The 21,018-nt window shown below is 41.5% G+C and overlaps 1 non-coding gene across 1 annotated transcript; it reads right to left on the bottom strand.

The window, feature by feature from the left end:
• Window positions 1-20,356: 20,356 nt before the first annotated feature.
• TRNAM-CAU (transfer RNA methionine (anticodon CAU)) lies at window positions 20,357-20,429 on the bottom strand. Its single transcript has one exon. It is a non-coding gene; the product is annotated as a tRNA-Met (tRNA).
• Between the last annotated feature and the right edge of the window lie 589 nt (window positions 20,430-21,018).

The following is a 21,018-nucleotide window of genomic DNA, read 5'->3' on the forward strand; positions in this document are numbered from 1 at the left end:
TACCAGTTGGGTTTAAAACATGTTTCAAAAGTACTGACATAAGTACTTCTTCAACCATCCCCATTCATTATTATTATTATTACTATTATTATTAACTTAGATGTCTTCTTACCGGATGACATGTAAATAGATCTTCTAGAACAAGACCCTGGCCCACAGGGGATCTCCACTTAATGGTAGATACTATCTTGGCACCAATAAGGTACACCCCAGTGGTCCTCAAATGTTGTTTAGCTCTTTCATTACCTCAGGTCCCTTTTATTAGCTCACTGTAAAGATTCCCTGTTAAGTTACAGGCTCAGCTGGCTTTGCTAACCTCCCATGACGTTCACAGCCTCTTTGTTTTCCAAAGTCCCCTTAATAGAAACAGACACTTACTAGATAGGATGAGTGGAACTGCTCATCTGGCTCAGAGTATATTCTATTCTTACTGAGTCAATATTAAATGACAGTTCATAAAAACCCACTCCAAAAGTCCCGGGACTTTCCACCAGGATATACTTCCCAAACGAAATTTCATCAGAGCACAGCTCTTAAACTGGGATGCACACTGGAATCACCTGGTAAGATTTTTTTTAAACTATGATGCCTGGTTCTTGCCCCCAAAGCAGTGATTTTTCAATTGGGTGATTTTCTCCTTCCACCAGGAAATACTTAGCAATGCCTGCTGGTTGTTACAACTGGGGAAGGGTGCAACTGGCACCTAGTGGTTAGAGCCTAGGGATGGTGCTAAACATCTCAAAATGCACAAAGAGAGAAAGGCCTCCATACCAAAGAATATCTGGTCCCAAATGTCAACACGGCCAATGTTGAGAAACCTTGTTAAAGATTTGACTTTCTAGATGTGTGTTCACCCTGGACATGGGAGGGTTTTTTTTAATTTAAAAATAATTTTTATTTTACAAGGGTGAGCCAAAAATTATCCGCACTCTGGCTGTAGAATTTATTTATTTATTTATTTGCTGCATTGGGTCTTCGTTGCTGCCCAGGCTTTTCTCTACTCGCAGCTAGTGGGGGCGACTCTTCATTGCAGTGCATGTGCTTCTCATTGCTGTGGCTTCTCTTGTTGCGGAGCACAGGCTCTAGGCACACAAGCTTCAGTAGTTGTGGCACATGGGCTCAGTAGTTGTGGCTCATGGGCTTAGTTTGCTCCATGGCATGTAGGATCTTCCCGGCCCAGGGATTGAACCTGTGTCCCCTGCATTGGCAGGAGGATTCTTTTTTTTTTTTTTTAATTTATTATTTTTTGGGGGGTACACCATGGCAGGAGGATTCTTAACCACTGCGCCACCTGGGAAGCCTGTAGAATTTATTTTAACTAACTTTTAGAAAAGACAAATATATCATTTTTCAATGCTAATCTCCTTGCTTTTCAATACACTTTGTCTATTTGTCAACAAGCTTTCATATTCCCACATTAAAAAATGTTTTAGGCTGAGCTGCGAGCCATGAATGCACCGCTGTCTTCATTTCATCAGAGGTGAATCCAGCTCCTTTTTGATGGCCAACACTGTGCGACCTTCCTTGAATTTCTCTATTCATTCATATACACTTCTTCATGACAAAACATTTTCTTCATACTGCGCACAAAGCCTCCGACAAATAATGGCACCGGGTACACCTTCAGACCACGAAAAACAAATCACTGCATGCTGCTCTTCTTTTGCGCAAATCACAAGTGGGACATCCATTTTTGCTCACACCGCAGTTACAAATGAACTGATGTAACATGTTCACACCTGCACAGCAGTGACTGGGGAGACAGTAGCCTTGAACAGAAGGCACTGATAAGACAGTGCGGCCAACAAAAGTTTTAATATAACCGGGGTGCGGATAATTTTCGACTCGTCCTGGAGCACAGTTGATTAACAATGTTGTGTTAGTTTCAGGTGTATAGCAAAGTGATTCAATTACACATATACATGTATCTATTCTTTTTCAAATTCTTTTCCCATTCGCATGGGAGTTTTAAAATCTTCCCAGGTGATTCCACTATGCAGCTAAGTTTGAGGGGAAAAAAGCTAGACCTATTGCTAGAGAACATTTGTATATGTGGCTAAATTGCTTTCAACTCTGTGCCGTTGAGTTCAACTGGAAAACTTCCACATCTTCTCATTGGATGGTGAGTTGGGTTGGGAGTGGAAGGTGGTTGGAAGGAGGTAGAGTTGGTTGCTTTCGTAAGGAGGAGCCTAAGTTTCCCACAACATGCTGGGATGGACATTGCTGCTTACTATTCACCTTCCTTATGAGTGGCCTTGCTGGTATAGTTCAGAAGGATCATTAAATTACAGGCAAGCAGTCACATCCTGGGAAACTGGCCACTAGGAGTCACACATGAGGGAAGCAAGCTAACCACTGTCACTGCTCTGGGAGGTGACAGCTTCTTTGGCGAGAACTCCAGGAAGGGCCACTGCATTTGCACAACTTCAGGGACACTGTTCACACACAACACAACATGAAGGGTGCTTCCTGGCTCCATGGCCCCCAGTGTAAATGTTTACATTCACTAGATTGCCTAGACTTTTTTTTTTAAAGAGAACTTTATTTATTATTTTTTGGCAGCTCTGGGTCTTCGTTGCTGTGTGCAGGTTTCCTCTCTAGTTGTGGCAAGCAGGGGCTACTCTTCGTGGCAGTGGGTGGGCTTCTCAATGCGGTGGCTTCTCTTGTTGCGGAGCATGGGCTGTAGGTGTGCAGGCTTCAGTAGTTACGGAGCATGCATTCATAATTAGTTGTGGCTTACTGGCTCTAGAGTGCAGGCTCAGTAGTTGTAGCACATGGATTTAGTTGCTCCACGGCATGTGGGATCTTCCTGGACCAGGGACTGAACCCATGTCCCCTGCATTGGCAGGCAGATTCTTAACCACTGTGTTATCAGGGAAGCCCCAATATAAACAATTTTTAAATGAAAATGGTATTATATCATACATACCAACTGCAACATTTTTTTTTCCTTTGGCCTTGCTGCACAGCTTGCAGGATCTTAGTTCCCCAACCAGGGATTGAACCTGGGCCATGGCAGTGAAAGCACTGAGTCCTAATCAAGGGACGGCCAGAGAATTCCCTGCAACTTGCTTTTTCATAGCGAATTCCCTGAAACTTGCTTTTTCATTTAACTCTCTATATTGCCCACTCCACAGGTCCAGACATGTAGCTATGTTATTCCATCTAACAACTACAGAGTATTACATTATGTGGAACTGATGACCTTAAAAGAGTAGCTGCTTATTAAATATGGGTGGACTGAACACAGGAATTCCCAGAATCCCATATATGACACTAAAAGTACAAAAAGGATGAAGATTTACAAGAACAAGAGAATAAGAAAGGAGATAAAAACTGATGAGAGATGTCAACACAGCATGAACGGATAGAAAGAGAGAGAGGTAGTAACCAGGGAAAACCGGAAGCCTTACATGAGACTGGAGTGGGGAGGAGGGTGGCTAGGACACGTGGATAATACCAGGAAGCAAGCGGATTCACCCAGCAGAAAGGCTCAGGAATCAGGTGTCAGATACTTCGCATGGCAGAGACAAGCCAAAGGGAAGAGGAAAGAAGGAAGAGGAAAGAGGTTTAGAGAAAACTGGACCTGCAGATCCCATCCCCATGTATGAAGCTCAGAGACTTCTACCCCCAAACCCTGTAACACAGGAGGTTTATTCTCTGGGGAAAAAAAATTACAGAGGGCCAGATTGAAGCAGTGGATCTAAAACAAGATGAATGAAAGTCTGCAAACTGTACAGAGAAACATCACAATGCCTGACCTCTGCCCAGCCCTATTCTCCCACCTGGCTTTCAACTGCTATCAACCCGGCTTTATACTGTCTGCACAGGAGCCTGGAAGGGCCTTCTTTAGAAGCAAGGAATAATCCCCGATAAACCTAAAGACGTCTATCAACAAAAAATTCAACAGTCTCTTGAATTCTTTATTACAAAGGGTTGGATGTTATTCTAAGGTCCCAAGCATGGCCATGCCTATGGGTAGCATGAAGGTAATATAAATATAAAGGAAGTAGAGGGAATGATCTAGAAATAATGATCAAGGATATAGGGGCTATTTTATGTTTAAGCAGGGAATCCTAGGAACACAGTGGTGGGGGTAATGGAAAGCTGTTGGAGGATGTCAGACTGAGATGGACAGGAATGAGTGAGAATCAGGACCAACAACCAGGATGTCTACTTCCTAATTTCCACCAGGGAGACAGTTATCAAGGGTCAGAGTGTCACCAGTGCACTTTCCCACTCAGCAAACATCCCATGTGTACGTAATATGAGCCGGGTTCTGGGTTAGGAAACATATATGGATATAGGACTTAGATGCTGTTTTTTGGGTTTTTAAAATAAATTTGTTTATTTATTTATTGGCTGTGTTGGGTCTTTGTTGCTGCATGTGGGCTTTCTCTAGTTGCTGAGAGCGGGGGCCACTCTTTGTTGCAGTGCACAGGCTTCTCATTGCAGTGGCTTCTCTTGTTGCGGAACATGGGCTCTAAGGCTTCAGTAGTTGTGGTGCGTAGGCTCAATAGCTGTGGCTCATGGGCTCTGGAGTGCTGGCTCGGTACTTCTAGCGCATGGGCTTAGTTTCTCCTTGGCATGTGGGATCTTCCCAGACCAGGGCTTGAACCCGTGTCCCCTGCACTAGTAGGCAGATTCTTAACCTCTGTGCCACAAGGGAAGTCCTAAGATGCTCTTCTTGTCCTCAGTGAACTAACCATTGAACTATCCAGGGGAGGTTGCCAGTTGTAAAACTCCCTGCTGTCCTAGGGCAGACATGGGGTCCTGAGACTCTCCTGTTACTTTCACAGATCCCTGCCTAGGAACAACTTTGTCTGCACAGATCCCTTCTCATTTCCTCGCTTTCCTCCAGCCTGACACAGAAATGCCTTCCCCTTAGCACTCCCACTCAGTCTGTGGGAATCGCAATTCGGCACAGCCAAAAGTCTCTTCTGCCTGTCATGTCAAACTAACAAATAAGCACAGAAAAAGCTCACTATGTGCAAAGGGCTAGCTAACTCTGGCATTCAAATTTCATCACAGAGGCCTGGAAGTTTAGCATTTACAATGATGTCTTAAAAATAGAGGAGCGTTGGGCTTTCTGGTGGCTCAGTGGTTAAGAATCTGCCTGCCAATGCAGGGGGCACGGACTCGATCCCTGCTCCAGGAAAATCCTACATGCCGCAGAGCAGCTAAGCCTGTGCACCAGGGGGAAAAAAAGAAAAAAAAAAAAAATATATATATATAGAGAGAGAGAGAGAGAGAGAGGAGGGCTAATTTAGTAAGTAGCAGAGAAAGAAGACCTTTTCTTTTCAGATGTTGTTTTCTAATTGTAATTTCAGTCTGCATAGGCTCTCAAGCCACCCCACTGAGTTTTTTTTGTTGTAGTTCTGCCCTTTGAGAAGGGAGAAGTGTTTTTCAGACATTCTCTTAAAGTCTCAGGCCTCAGGGCCGTAGCATGCTGCTGCTGGAGAAAAATGGGGCAGGGCAGTCTGAATAAGAACTTCAGAAACACAGCAGCTTAGGCCTAGAGCCATGTCCCATACATTTTTTGCTTGTACATCCCCTAAAATAACTTTGTGAAAACTAGGTAGTCACAGCCAACAAGCATATTAAAAGATGCTCAACATTGTTAGTCGTTAGGAAAATGCAAATGAAAACCACATTGAGCTACCACTTCACACCCACAACAACCATAGCTTTTTTTTTTAAATAGAAAATAACAAGAGTTGTCAAGGATGTGGAGAAACTGGAACCTTCATACATGGCTGGTGGAAATGTAAAATGCTGCGGTGGCTGTGGAAAAGTTTGGCACTTCCTCAAAAGTTAAACAGAATTATCAGCAACTTCACTCCTAGGTATAGACCCAAAAGAATTGAAAACAGGTATTCAAACAAATACTTGTACACCTATGTTCATAACAGCAGCAGTATTCATAACAGCCAAAAGGTAGACAACCCAAATGTCCATCAGCTGATGAGTGAACAGGCACAATGTGATATATCCATTCAGTGGGATATTATTCAACCATAAAAGGGAATGAAATCTGATACATGCTACAACTTGGATAAACATCAAAAACATTACCGTTAAGTGAAAGAAGCTAGACAAGGCTACATATTATATGATTCCATTTATATGAAACGCTCAGAGTAGTAAATCCACAGAAATGGAAAACAGATTAACGGTTGCCAGGGGGAGTGATTGCTTAATGGGTCCAGAGTTTCCTTCTGAGGTGATGAAAATGTCTTGGAAATAGAGGTGATGGTTGTACAACATTGTAAACGTAATAAATGCTGCTGAATTATACACTTTAACATGGTTAATGGTTAATTTTATGTTTTGTGAATTTTACTCAATAAAAAAATCAATAGAAGAAAAAAATACCTAAGTAGTCCCCCTACTCGTTTTTAGCTAATAGTTAACATTTCTGAAGTTTAAAGAGTTGCAAAGGCTGTAACTTCTGGTATGTTATACGACACTGATGCACTGCTGGCTGCGCTAAGAGGGCATCTCTCTGGTATGTTATAAATAATGACAATTTAAAATAATACTGGTATAGCATTCTTTTAAATATATTCATACAATCTTAATGCTCTAATTTGATACTCCATCATCTATTTGTAAAAATACATGAATAATCTCTTCTTTATCAGATATTTCATTTATTTTTCCGGAGTTGCCACATTATTTTATTTAAAATGTGCAATTTTCAACGACAAAAAACCACTTATGAGATATACAAAGAAACCAGAACGTATGGCTCGTACACCTAGGAAAAAAGAACTATCAATATTTTACATCATTCCTTTTTCTCCTTAAAATGATATTGCCATTACATTTCCCCACATATTTTTATCCTTGTGTGATTTTTTTAAGGTTTTTGTTTTAGTTTTCTGATAACAAAAGTCCCAAATATTAAAAATTTATTCTGGATTGAGTTGTTATAATTGGTATTAGTATACATTTGATCAAAACAGCATAAGTATTACAAGTTTTGATAAATAATACAATTATTAAACACAAAGAAATCTGTTGAAAATACAGATCTCTAATAGAATGGATGGGGCTTTTTTTTTCTGTTTATTCATGAATTCATGGATAAATATTAGCTCTTGCCAAAATGAAAAGGTTCAGCATAAACTCTTATTTCTTGATTTTGCTTCTACACATCCAAGCACTGTTCACATAAACAAGTAGATGGGAATAGAGAGTTTTGTTATATCAATGTCAGTCACTCAGTCCTTTCAAGGTATATGCCAAAACCTACTCAGTGGTCAATCATAAAAAAATTAGTTTCAGTGATAGGTATTTCTTCATTGAGTTTATTTTTTTAGATTCTTTTTAAAATTTTATCTTTTAATTTTCTGTTACTGAAGAGTTCAAGTCTACACAGATGTAGAAGAATAATGAAATGAATTTCTATGTGACCACCATCAAGTTTCTGACAATTTTATCAGCCTATGACCAGTCCTGTTTGATCTCTATCCTTCCCTCTATCTGCTCTCCACCGCCGCCGCCCCCCCGCCCCCCCCCCACTGCTGGATTATTTTGAAGCAAATCCCAAGTATCATGCCACTCTGGTATCGGTAAATACCTCTATATAAAGCTCTAAAAAATAAGGACTCTCTTTAAAACAAACTAGTACACCTAAAAAAAGGAAGCTATCCAGTATTCAGCCAACATTCAAATCTCCCCTGGTTGTCTCATACATGCTTTTGTTTTGGTTTGGTTTGGATTTTAGTGTTGGTTTTTCAACTCAAGATCCTAACAACACCCATGAACTGCTTTTGGCGAATATTTCTCTTGTCTCTTCTAATGATAGATTCTTCCTCCTGTTTTTCTTTTCAAAATGGAGAAGAAAGTGAAGCAAAATCTCTGGTCAAGATGGAACCATAGGGACTTCCCTGGTGGCACAGCAGCTAAGAATCCACCTGCCAGTGCAACGGACACGGGTTCGATCTCTGCTCCAGGAAGATCCTACATGCCGAGGAGTAACTAAGCCCATGTGCCACAACTACTGAGGCCTGTGCACCCAGAGCCTGTACTCCTCAACAAGAGAAGCCGCTGCAATGAGAAGCCAGCGCACTGCAATGAAGAGTAGCTCCCACTCTCCACAACTAGAGAAAGCCCGTGCACAGCACCAAAGACCCAGTGCCGCCAAAAAAATAAATAAAAACTTAAAAATCCAAACAAATTTAATAGGCATTTTTGAGGAATATTATAAAAATTACTGAGAAATAAATTATGGAACACATCTTGTAAGATACATTACTAAAAGCAAACAAGACTCAAATAATGTAGCTCATAATTTATTCACATTTATAATAATTTATGAAAACAAGATAATCATGCATGTCATCAATTATACTTCAATGTAATGTGCAATTAAGATTGTAAGTTATTTATAGAGCAAGAAACATGCGGGGAAATATGGCGTTTCTTTGATGTTTGCATGTGCATATATCAATACCAGGTCTTCAGCTTTTGAAAATAATTAAATAAAATGATGTATAAATATCAAAATTAACTTTACCAGTTTTTCTTTATATCACGATTGAACTTTTTCTATGAAAGAAAAAGGTATGTATTGCACTAATTTGTACAGCCCTTGCATCATTAACATTTTATAAGAGAAAATAAGATGAGGATTGACTGCTATTGGAATAAATATTTCATGACATATTTTGATAAAATTGCCTTAATGAACTACCAGGCTGATTGATGCACAGAAAATCTGGAAGAAATCACATAAAACTTTTGTTGGCAAGTTTATCCAGTACATCTTGAATAACTTATTAGTCCCAGAACACATTGTCTCCTTGAAAAGAATTAGCATTATTAACTTTTACCAACGATTTGGAAGTGCTTTTCTTTCCATAAAAAAACATGTCCTAGATTGAGGATTCAATGGAATGGTTTACCTTAAAAACAGGAGAGGGAAAGGCATTTTGAGGATCTGATGTTTGCTTTGCTTTCATGGGTTTGTTGTTAGGAGCAAAGCTTTCTCCAATAATAAACTAGAGACAAAAGAGGTGAAGTCATTCCCACCCCAATGTCACACTCCATAATATAGGAATTCAGAGTACCCCAATGCAGGCTAATTCCTTCCAGTAAAAAAACAAAGAAGGTAATGGAAGACAAATGGTGGACAGTTTGTTTTTCCTCTTTGACTAATTATTAAAGGAGCCTATCCAGAAATCCATGTTTCAAAATGTCCCTTTGTTTGCTGCCCCAGAGGTTTTCCTGGGGCAGTCCAAGGCAGAGTAAGAGTGTTCATTCCTTTAGTAAAGCAAGAGAAGGTCAGATTATGAAAGAGACTTTGGAAAGGACAACCCACATAAGCAAGCAGGCCTGCTTTCACTGATGGAGCATGAACTGTGAATCTGGAAACGGATTCCCTTAGAACTGTCCATGCTGCTGCTCCCACTGTGAGGACCACTACCCCCTGGCCTCTGGCTTTGAGGACATTTCCTTGGAGACGGTAGATATACAAGGCTTGACCACTAATTTGCTTTGGAACTCATGGAACAGTCTTTAGCCTTATTGTTCTAATCTGAAAAGTGGAATCAATATCTAGTTTCCTGTTTCCTTCCCAATGTATTTTGAAAATTAATCATGAGGAATAGTTAATAATACCACTTAGGTTTTGAATAGTACTTTTAACTTTCTAAAAGACTTTTTTGTCTGGACCTTGTGTTTTCCTCCTAACTGTCCTTCAAAGGCAAGTCTTACCCTTGTGTGACAGATGAAGGTCATGGAGACCCAGGGCAAGTCTTGCCAAAGATCTCACAGCAAATAAATGACCTCCTTGGGAATAGCACCTACAGTTACCTCCTTTCTCCAAATACATCAGCATGGGAAGATACCGAGAGAGCAACAAAAACACAGCACAAGGAAACCATCAATTAAATTAAATACCAGCAAATAAACACAAAACATGAAACATATTCTGCATGTATACTCTATACAATAACATATAGTATGCCTAAGTATACCTAAGTTTATAGTACACCCAAATTTTAAAAAAAAATCATTTCTCAACAGTGACAGAGGCCAACTAATATTCTGTCTACTCCACCAAACTGTGACTCAGTTAACTGAAGAGAGCAAAAACAAAAACCTGAAGCTCCCAAAGGCAGTCTCTATCCCAAAATGCACATTCATTTTTGACTGTGCAGTGATCTATGATATACTTCCTACTTCTGTAACCACCCTGCAAGGTGATCCCCCTGCTACGGAATGCTGCTGACCAAACAAAGAAGTTCTTAGAAATAATTACACTTCAGGAGAGTTTGGGGTCTTTCTGTTTGTTTTTGGTTTTGCTTCATTTGAAGCAAACTTTTCATTTATTCTTTGACTAGTAATACAAAAGGTATTACAAAAGAGGTTTTCCTTCCACTCCTTTTCTCCTCCACACTGTTCCTTTCAGAGGTAATCAATGAGAAAGAATTTAAAACATGAAATCTGTTGTAATCCTGTACATGCTGGGGGCAACATGAGATAAGCCACTTGGGGCTAATCCATAGTCCAGGAAGTGTTTGGGTATTGCAAAACCTTTGTTACGGAAGACTAAGTGTAGAAAGTTGGAAGCAGGATCAAGATGAAAAATGCCACAGTACAGAAGCAAAGAACAGTACGCGCGGGACAAAGGAATGAAACAATGAGTCTGGGAGTGCTGAATTATAATTTTGAGTTATTTGTGAGCCCAAGGCAGGAATGGGAGTTTTCAGAAGTCCACAGAGCAGTTAAGATCAGAAGAAATCCGGGTAACCAAGACCAGTCAATGTAGAACTTAGGCATGGAGTCAGGCCCCAAGACTACCCCTCTTTTCTGAGACTGATTTGTGATCTTGAACTCCTGCCCCTGCCCTCCAAAACTGCTTCACGGATAGAGAACCCCTACATTTCAGAGTTGAGAAGAAACTTACAAATTATCTAACACATCTATTCTCAAGGAATTTGGTCTCAGGGCCCATAATACTCTTAAAGATATTGAGGACCCTGAAGAGTTTTTGTTTACGTGAGCTGTATCTATCTATATTTACTATATTAAAAATGGACACATGAATTTTAAAAAATATTTGTTAATATATTTTAAAATAACAATAATAAACACATTACATGTATAAGTAAGACTTTCTATGAAAAATAACTATATTTTCCAAAACAGAAAAAAAAAAAGTGACTTAATAGGTGAAAGCTGGGTTCTCATCTCTGCTTCTGCATTCAAAGCGTTTGATATCACATGGAGGAGAGCCTCAGGAAAAACACTGTATACATACAAGAGTGGTTTTGAATGTACAGACTCCCCTGAAATGTCTTAGGAACCTCAGTCGTTGCTGGACCACAGTTTGAGGACTACCGATCTGATGTAATTTACGATTACACTTTCCTGTGATGTTACTTATTAGCAATGTGACCTTCAGCAAGTTACCTGACCTCTCTAGACCTCAGCTTCCTTAGCTCTAAAGTTGGACTAATTGGTCTTTTTTATGACTGTGTGGATTCCTATGAATGTGTGTCCTTACAGTCATTTAAAGCATATAAGTGAGGTGATACTGATAAATGTTTAATACAGTGCTTGGCCCACAGTAATCACGCCAATGATGACTCATCTACTATTGTTGTTAATATTTGTTATAACGACATTTCAAGCATTGTGCCAGGCACCATGGATCATATCACAGTAAGAGAGCCTGAGTCACTTAAGAGTAGGGGAGGTAAAATAAATACTTAACTATAGAATAAAAGATTATTTCAAGAATGATAGAAAAGAGGGAGAGGCCATACTCATTCTCAACAAATATTAATGAATTGCTTGCTGTGTTTCAGGAGCAATAGCCAGTAGGGGGCCAATACAGTGGAGAGAAAGGGTGGCAGGAGGTAAGGGGGGGGATATGGAGAGATGGGCATGGCCTGTGGACACGGTGTGTAGGCCTTGGAAGGCCAATTTGATTTGGGATATAAGGACATGTTTTATGAGGAAGTGGCATTTGAGTTAGGACTGAGAAGTGGCAGGATTTGGCCACAGAGTTGACGTACATATTCTTTTATTCACTCATCCAACAAACGTTGGATTTTTCTGCCAAGTCTGCTCCATGTTGCACAATTAAGGACCCCTACTTTCAAAGAAGATATCTTGCATCTAACTGTTTTTTATAAGAAATATATGATCACTTAAAAAAAAAAAAAAAACTAGAACATACAGGGAGCAAAAATTAGAAAGTAAGAACCACTCATAATCCCCCTAATTCAGAAAGCACCACTGAGGACCAGGATTCAGGTGAGGTGAATTTTGCCTCAGATATAAAATTTAAGGGGAGGGGGAGGTGCTAAAAAATCAGTAATATTTTAATTTTTTTTAAATCAAAATTATTGCAAAAAATCTGGGATGACACAATACCTAAGTTTCAAAGGAAGGCAGGGCCTTTCTCACCTTCTGAGATGGCCCACACTCTGCCTGCGGAGTGTGTTTCTCTCTAAATAAATCTCTAAATAAACTTCTTACCTATCCAAAAAAAAAAAAAAAGGAAGGAAGGCAGACTCCAACCCTGTGCTTGCCCCACTCAACCTCACTGACTTCTTGGTTATTTTCTGTATGTTCCCTCTCCCCAAAAGATGCATTCTCTACCCTTCTCTGCCCTACTCAGGTCCCTGGGGGGTGGTCCCTGAGGACAGCATCAATGGGCTTCTGTGCCTTCTGGTTTCCAGTTCGGTTCAGCCAATAGGAGGCACCTATTAGAAACCAGACGGTGGGAGGAGAGAGAAATTGACGTATTTCTTTTCCCACTCTGTCCCTTCTCATCACCTACTGGAAGGAGACCCTAGAGCTGGAGCAGTGGGGCCACCTGGGCCCTGCTTTGTTAAGATCTGAGGAATTCAAAGTGGGAGCAGCGCACCTGTGCCAGGTTCTTTCGGCATTCTGAGGACAGGTTGTGTGTAAAGCTTCAGGACTCAGCTTTCCCAAGGTCTACCTGCTAGTTTCAGCCCTAAGCCAGCTGACCAGTGGTTTTGTCCATAAGGAACCTGAAGAAGCGGGAAGAGCAGGCCTGCCAACATAGACTTCCTCCTCACCCCCTAAGTAAATTGTGCTTACTTTCATTCAGTCCTCACTACCTGCTGATTGCACTTCATGCCTGTCTGATTATAGACTTGAAAAGTTAAATGGAACATTCATGGTATAAAAGAAAACACACCCCGGGGGTGCCCAGAGGAGTTAGCTCCCTCTACCCACTCTCCCGGGAGGCCCGCTCAGGAGGCAGTGGGTGGAAGAGGATGTGGTGGGGAAGATAGATCTCCTCAGAAGAAGGAAAGAAAGGTCCTGGGTGACAGAAATGTGAGAAAACGAGGGCAAAGTGAAGTGAGGAGTGAGCATCCATGCTGGAAACGCAGTAAAGCGGAAAAAGCAACTGTGCTGTCTGAGGGGCGCCCAGGAGAGGTCAAGGTGGCGTGAGAACGGAGAAGTGCTCAGCAAGCAACACAGGGAGTCGGTGTGGGAGCCCCTGAAGTGAACACCATTCCCCTGGTGGCTTCTGGAGGGCTGTGAAAACTCCCTTTCCAAACATTTTAAAGCAGGAAGAAAATGAATCTAACTGGGGAGGGTTTTAGCTGTTGCCCCTTTACCTTTTGCTTAGACTGTGAACCAAGGTTAGAATTTCCCACTTCGCCTTTAGATTCTCTCCCCTTGGATTCTACAACACCCGCAACACCCCTGCAGTCCCATAGGGGAGACCGACATGTAAAGAAATGTACATGATTACAGAAGTTTGTACAACCCAGAGAATGATCATTTCAATGGGGGTAGGAGGGAGGAGACGGAACTGAGCTTGGGGATAAGGAGACATTGCACAGACAAGGCAGGTCTGAACAGGGTAGAGGAGGCTGAATAGGAGTATGTAAGGTGGAATGGGAGCAAAGTGGAGAGAACATTCTAGAGAAAACAGGTATAGAGGAATGGAGTGTGAAAAGGTATGCTTCTATCACTAACATGACATAAGATTTTGGATAAGATATTTGTCCTTCCTGACTCTCAATTCCACTTGAATAAAAAGAAATAGTGACACCCACCTAGTGGACTATGAAACACTTTTTGAGGACAAAATGACACCCTCACACCTGAAAGGTAAATACTACCACAACTCAGGTGAGATGTGTTCTTGGGAAAGGTGATTAGAATAATTTATTCAATATTGATTCTGGTTTTGGTTATGTGGAGTCTCATTCATTCTTACACCTGACTTCTACCCCTGGCTATAATTAGTTTTTCACAGAATTAGACCATCAGGAGCTAGAGGAGTGTATTGAAAGCAAAATAGAAGAAAATGAGACAACCCAATAGCCAGAGGAGGGAAAAAAAAAAAACAATTCATGGACTCCCAAGGGACAACAGGTTAAATGACTGTCAGGGAGAGAATAGCAAACCTTTTGATCTCAAAATAATTCCTTCGTCATTTGAATCCAGTAGAAATCTAGACTTTAATAAGACATGATTTAAAAATAAACAGAACATAATCTGAAAGTATTTTTGTATTAAATTGTTTGACATATTAGCCGTATTTCCACAAAAACCATCCTACACCATGCTGCTAGAATTTAGCAGCTAAGATTGACCCAATCCTTCATTAGGTCACTCCCTTGCTCAAAAGTTAACTATACCCTGCTGAGTAAAAGATAATGTTAGGGACCTCACCGGTGGTGCAGTTGTTGAGAATCCACCTGCCAGTGCAGGGGACACGGGTTTGATCCCTGGTCTGGGAGGATCCCACATGCTGCGGAGCAAATAAGCCTGTGCGCCACAACTACTGAAGTCTGCACACAGCAATGAAGACCCAACACAGCCAATAAATAAATAAATTTATTAAAAGAGAAAAGATAATGTTAAAATGCCCCTAACCTTATATTCAAGGATTTCCACAATTGGGCTCCATCCTGCCCTACCACTCCCAGTTTTGTGGTGGTTGTTGTTTTCTTTTTAAACTATTTTTCTATAGAAACTCTCTTTGGGAAAACTAGTTTGCTCAGTGTCCCCAAAACATGCCATACCACGTGCTTGTTGCTGACCTTTCATAAGGATAATATTCTTGCCTCCCCCCCACCCCCGCCACACCTGACTAGGCTATTAGATATGGTATTTTTCTCTGTAGACCCCTAGTGGAAGTTCTCTCTTTTTTTACATTAATACAAATACTTTTTTTTTCTTTTAAAAAGCAATGCAAGTTTCTTGACATGATTTAGAAAATGTTAGCAGTTATAATGGTTTGGTACTGTGTACTGAAGATAATAGGATATCTAGACTGAGTCATATCCACTTACACACCACCTTTAAAGTGTGATTATAGGATTCAGAAACAGATCTACACAATATAACGAAACGTAAAATTGATTGCCCAATGTTTAAGAGTCATTGTGCTTGAGGTAGAAAAGCGCTTTAATCTGTGATGAGAGTTTATTATATGTTGTAGCTTCACATACCTTGTTGAACTAGGTTTCCCGTGGGTGCGTCCATTTGATTACATTGTTTAATTATGGGGAATTTTGCACCTGTTGTGCACAAAATAGTAAGGCCCTTTGTAAAAGCTGAACAAAAGTTCATTCATTCATTCCTTTCACAAGCTTTCACTCAGCACCTTCTGTGTGCCAGGCACTGTGCTAGGTGCCAGATGTAGACAAATAAAAGTGTCCTGTCCTAAATGAGCTGCCTAATATTAGCTCAGGATACAGGGCTAAGGCTTGTAGCAGAGCTATACCCAAGGGACTCTGTGTCAATGATCCAATGCCGTATAATGCTGAGTAGCAACCAACCACATAACTTTAGTGGTTGAAACAGTAACTGAATTTCTCATGCATCTCGGGTGATTGCCTGAGCAGTCCTGCTGATTTTGGTTGGGCTCAATGAAGTGTCTGGGGGTTAGTTGCTGCTGGCTGATCTAGGATGGCCTTACCATGTTGATTTGGCTCTGTTTCATGTGTCGCTCATCCTCCAGCAGGTATGTTCTCATGGCACTGGGGTTTTTTAATGATTTTTAAAAATATTAATTTTACTTATTTCATGGTGCTAGGTCTTAGCTGCAGCAGGAGGACTCTTTAGTTGCAGATCTTGGGCTCCTTAGTTGAGGCTTGCCATCTCCTTAGTTGTGGCATGTGAACTCTTAGTTGCAGTATGCATGTGGGATCTAGTTCCCTGACCAGGGATTGAACCCAGGCCCCCTGCATTGGGAGCATGGAGGCCTAACCACTGCACCATCATGGTACTGGCATAGACACAAGAGGAAGAGCATGCTCCACTGTATAATTGATTTTAAAGCTTTGGCTTTAAAACATCCCATTGGTTAAAGCAAGCTGCATGGCTGAGACCACAATCAGAGTTATATGGCACAGGGCATGGAGACAGAGATGAGGGAATTGGGATTGTTATTGCAGTCTATCACAGGCTCTGAAAACACACACCAGGAGCACCTAACTCAGCCTGGGGAGATAAGGAATGGTTTCTCCAGGAAGGTGATGCTGACTTGAGTAGAATTTTGAAAGAGAAGGTGGAAGTTAGCTAAGGAATAAAGAAGATGTTTTAAACAGAGCAATCCACGTGAGCTATTGTAAGTACTTGCCTCATAAATGCAAATACCCTTTGCCTGTTAACCTTTCCCCCTTTCCATTTGGAATTTAGATGTGAGTTCTAGATGTGCAGCAACCTTCTTATCACCATGAGGTAATAAGTGTGAGGTTGAAGGTCTGCAGAAAGATGGCACTTCACAGCATCATCGAGCCACTGTAACAGCTCCAACTGACTATGCCCAGACTTCCTGTCATATGTCAGCACAAGGAACTCCTGTAAAATCCCCTGAAGAATTACCTTGTTTGTCAGTGTTGCACACACCACCATTACTTCCCTTTCTTCCTTCAATCAAAGCTCCCATTCCTTCAGTCAAACTGACTCCAGATGCTTTGCGTCATTTGCAGAAATGGTGACACTAATCCTCTCCAGAATGACATTTCTAAATTTCTAGAATTTTAGGTGCTCTGGATAAGACAACACCCCTCCCCTGGCCTCATTACTGCCAAGAGTAAGGATGAGTGCACCTTGGACTCTCCTGGCAGGTCCTTCACACCTCCCTTTCCTCAGTATCCACAGTTTGGCCACCATTATCTGCCCTGAGACCATCATTATCTGTTATTATTATTCCCTTTAACCTGGTTTACGCTAGTCACACAAGAAGCCCAGGATTCTAGGTCATTCCTTATCCCTTGCATTTCTTTCCACATGGTCCTGTACACTCTGTTTTCTGACCCCATTTCCTACCCCCTTCATCTCCTGAAACTCTCAGGAATTGGTCGTTGGGATCAACAAAATCCCTCTTTTCTCAAAGTCTAAATTTTTCTTTCTCCTTGCTCTAAAGGGGATCTGGGTCTCCTTTGAGGACAATGCTTCCTCTGCAGCCCTCTCAAGTGGTGGCTGTTTTTCTCCCACACCCTGCAGTGGAATAAGTGTCCTCTTTGTCCTTACTGCTGCTTCCAGGCCTTTCTGCTTCCCTCCTTCCCAAAAGTGCCCAGCTTTGATTCTGAGGTTAACCAGGCTATGCTACCCTCATTGCCAGCATGTGGCCATGATCACTCTCCAACCCTACTCCTACATGACCTCAACATCCTTATAGAGGATCCTTCCAAAACACTAATTCCTAAAATTCTTGACCTCCTCTTCTCCAAAAAGTCTGTCCTCCATTTTAGCTCAGTTATTCCCTTTGTGTCCTTGTTTCACTTCTTATTTCACTTAGATTCTGTGGTCCATTATTATAATCACTCCTTCAAATATAACCTTGGTTCCCTTTATTTTACTTTCCTGACAGAACACAAGCCTTAATTAAATCTAACCCTTCACCTATGCATGCACAAGTGCGGCAGCTGAACATGACTGGAAAATTCACATATCTTTGCTAACTGCTCTCACTTTAAGTTTATGACCACCCACCTTAAAAAGGCCTTCAGTGTCACTCATCAATTCTACTTACATTATCCTAGCACCATCATTAACCCATTCTCACAGATGGCCATTCTATACCTTCCCCTTTCTTTTCAAACTTTCCATAACTTCTTCCCCATCCTACAATGACAGCCTTGTCTCCTAGTTCACTGAGAAAATAAAAACAAGAAAAGAAAGTCCACAAAGTCCCTGCCTCCCTGCATCCAAGCTCATATACTCTGCCTTCCCTTCCATTAATAACAATGAAGGCATGTGCTCCTAACTTGGACCAACTCCTTCACTTGTGTACACTTGATTCCATCACTCAAACCATTCTCCTCTCTCTCCTGGATCATTTCCATCAGCAAATAAACAAGTTGTTATTTCTCTCATCTTTAAAAACAACAACAACTGTCTCTTGACACACTTCTCTTTCCAACTACTGTCCCATTTCTTCTCCCCTTTAGATAATGAGAATTGGCTCTTTTGCTATCTCCAATCCTTTCCTCCCATGAGATTTTCATGCTTATGACTACACAGAATGTCCTCTTGTCAAGGTTATTACTGACATCCACTTTGCTATATCTAATGGTCATTATCTATCCTTAATCTTTCTGAAGCACAACTGATTACTTCCTTCTCCCTGGAACACTTTCTTCTCTTGGCTTCCAGGTACCACATGCACTTTGTTTTCCTTCTATCTTGCTGGTGACTCCTTCTTGCTTTCTTTTGTCCTCTTCTCCATCTTCTCACTCTTTCTGAGTGGTCTTATCCAGCCTTGTGGCTCTATGTTGATAATTCTCAAATGTACATTTCCAGCCCGGACCTCTCCTTTGCATTCTATATATGTATGTGTGCACGTATATATATCCAACTGCCTGGTCAACATTCCCACTTGGTTGTCCAATGGGCATCTTGAACTTAACACATCCAAAATCAAATTCCTGATTTCTACCCCAAAGCCTAATTCTTCCCTTTTTTGAAAATGGTAACCATATCCTTGAGTCAGCCTTGAATCCTCTCTTGCTCTAATTCCCACATCTGATCCATCAGTGAATTATTTGACCCTACCTTTAAAATGCATGTTTTAACAGATATTTGAGGATCCACAACCTCCACTGCTACTACCCTGATCTGAGACACTGGTCTCTTGCCTAGTCTCCTAGTTAACCTCCTGGTTTCCACCCTTGACCCTCTTATGGTTTATTCCCCTCACTGTAACCCAAATGACCCCTTTAGAATATGTCATTCCTAAACTTAACCCTCCAGTAGCTTCCCATTTCACCCTAAGTCAGAGTAAACTCCAATTAATAAGAACTATTGCATTCCTACACAATTTGCCCCATTCTGCCTTTGTTACCTCTCAACCGTCTCTTTCATGCTCTCCTTGCTTACTCACTCTGATCAGTCACACTGCTTTCCTTGTGATTCCTGGCTTAGCACCTCTGCACTTGCCTGTTCTTTTTGCCTAGAATGGTCTTTCCTTGGGTATTTTCCTCACCTCCTTTAAGTCCTCGCCAAAATGTTACTCTCCCTGACCCCTTTAATTAAAAATTGGAACCACCTCATCCCTGATCGCAGTCTCTTCTTTCCTTATTTTTCTCCGTAGCACTTATCACAATCGGATATACTACACAATTTATTTATGTTTGTCCCCCACCCAACAGAATGCAAGCTCCACAGACACAGAGAATTTTGCGTTTTGTTCACTGCTGTCTTCAGGGCCTAGAGTAGTGCCTGGAGTGTAAGAGACACCCAACAAGTATTTTTGAAATTTATTGCATGAAGGAGATTATGACGGAGAGTAGAGAAACAATAGCACTTTAAAAAGATACTTAATGGCATGCCAAGCTTTCTTCTTGTGTATAATGAGCTCCATTACAGCGTTTCCATCAGAAAAGTGATAGGGATCAGAGCTGTACAATGAAAGATCACTCTAGCTGCAGAGTGGAGCAAAGACTTGAAGGGGTGGGATTGGTGGTGGAGGGAATAGTTGAGGGGATGTTGGCAGAAATTCAAGCAGGAAAAACTGAGAACCTGAGCAAAGATGGTGGCTATGGACATAAAGAGAAAGGGAGCAAATTTGACAGTTACTTAGGGGTAGAACAGTAGGGGTAGAACAGACAGATCCTGGTGATCAATGTGATACATGCAATACAGCCCACCAGAAGACACCCTTTTATTCTCCCCAGAAACTCCTTGACTGGGCCATCATGGATCACCTGCAGCAGTCTCTGGAGATTTTTTTTTTTGGCACACGGGCTTAGTTGCTCCGTGGCATGTGGCATCTTCCTGGAGCAGGGATCGAACCTGTGTCCCCTGCATTGGCAGGCGGATTCTTAACCACTGCGCCACCCAGGAAGCCCTCTGGAGATTTTTGAAAGCCTGGAGATGGAATTCTTTTTTTTTTTCGAGGCCCCAGTGAGATTCGAACTCACGACCCCTGGTTTATGAGACCAGTGCTCTAACCCCTGAGCTACGGAGCCCTGGCCTGGAGATGGAATTCTCAGATCACATCCTATCCTGATTCCAGGTAAGGCATTGTCCAACAATGTCAAGCTCCTGAACCGCCAAGAACTTACAAGTTTGGGCTTCACAAGGAACTCCTGGCTCCATTTCCCATTTTCTCACCTACTCTGACTTGTGAAGGAGACTCAAGCAAGTGAGAACAAACAAGAAACTTAAACCTTTTACCTCCTATGACCTACCTTAATTCAGCTTGTTCTCCCATTGTTGATTGAAATAGATACTTCTAGCACAGAGATAAGGGCTATCCTATTGTCCATGTGATAATAGGATTTACAGCAACCAAGATTCCCTTCCTGGCATACTTCTTCAGAAGGTCTTGGCTCCCTAGGATGCTAAGGTCCAACTGCTACAGTCTACAGATGCTTACCCAAAGCAGAAAGCTCTAGTCCTTCAGAATTCATTCTTTAAACCCAGCAGCTTAGCCAGTACCCCAGTCGGGACTCACACCAGGCTTTGGTAAGCCACACAGGGCTGGTGACCAATGGAGGGAGTGTAATGTCCCTCAAGCATCAGGCCTAACCTCCAGATTGCAGGCTGATGCATCCT

This window comes from Hippopotamus amphibius, chromosome 16 (genome assembly GCF_030028045.1).
Source record: "Hippopotamus amphibius kiboko isolate mHipAmp2 chromosome 16, mHipAmp2.hap2, whole genome shotgun sequence".
NCBI lineage: Eukaryota > Metazoa > Chordata > Mammalia > Artiodactyla > Hippopotamidae > Hippopotamus > Hippopotamus amphibius.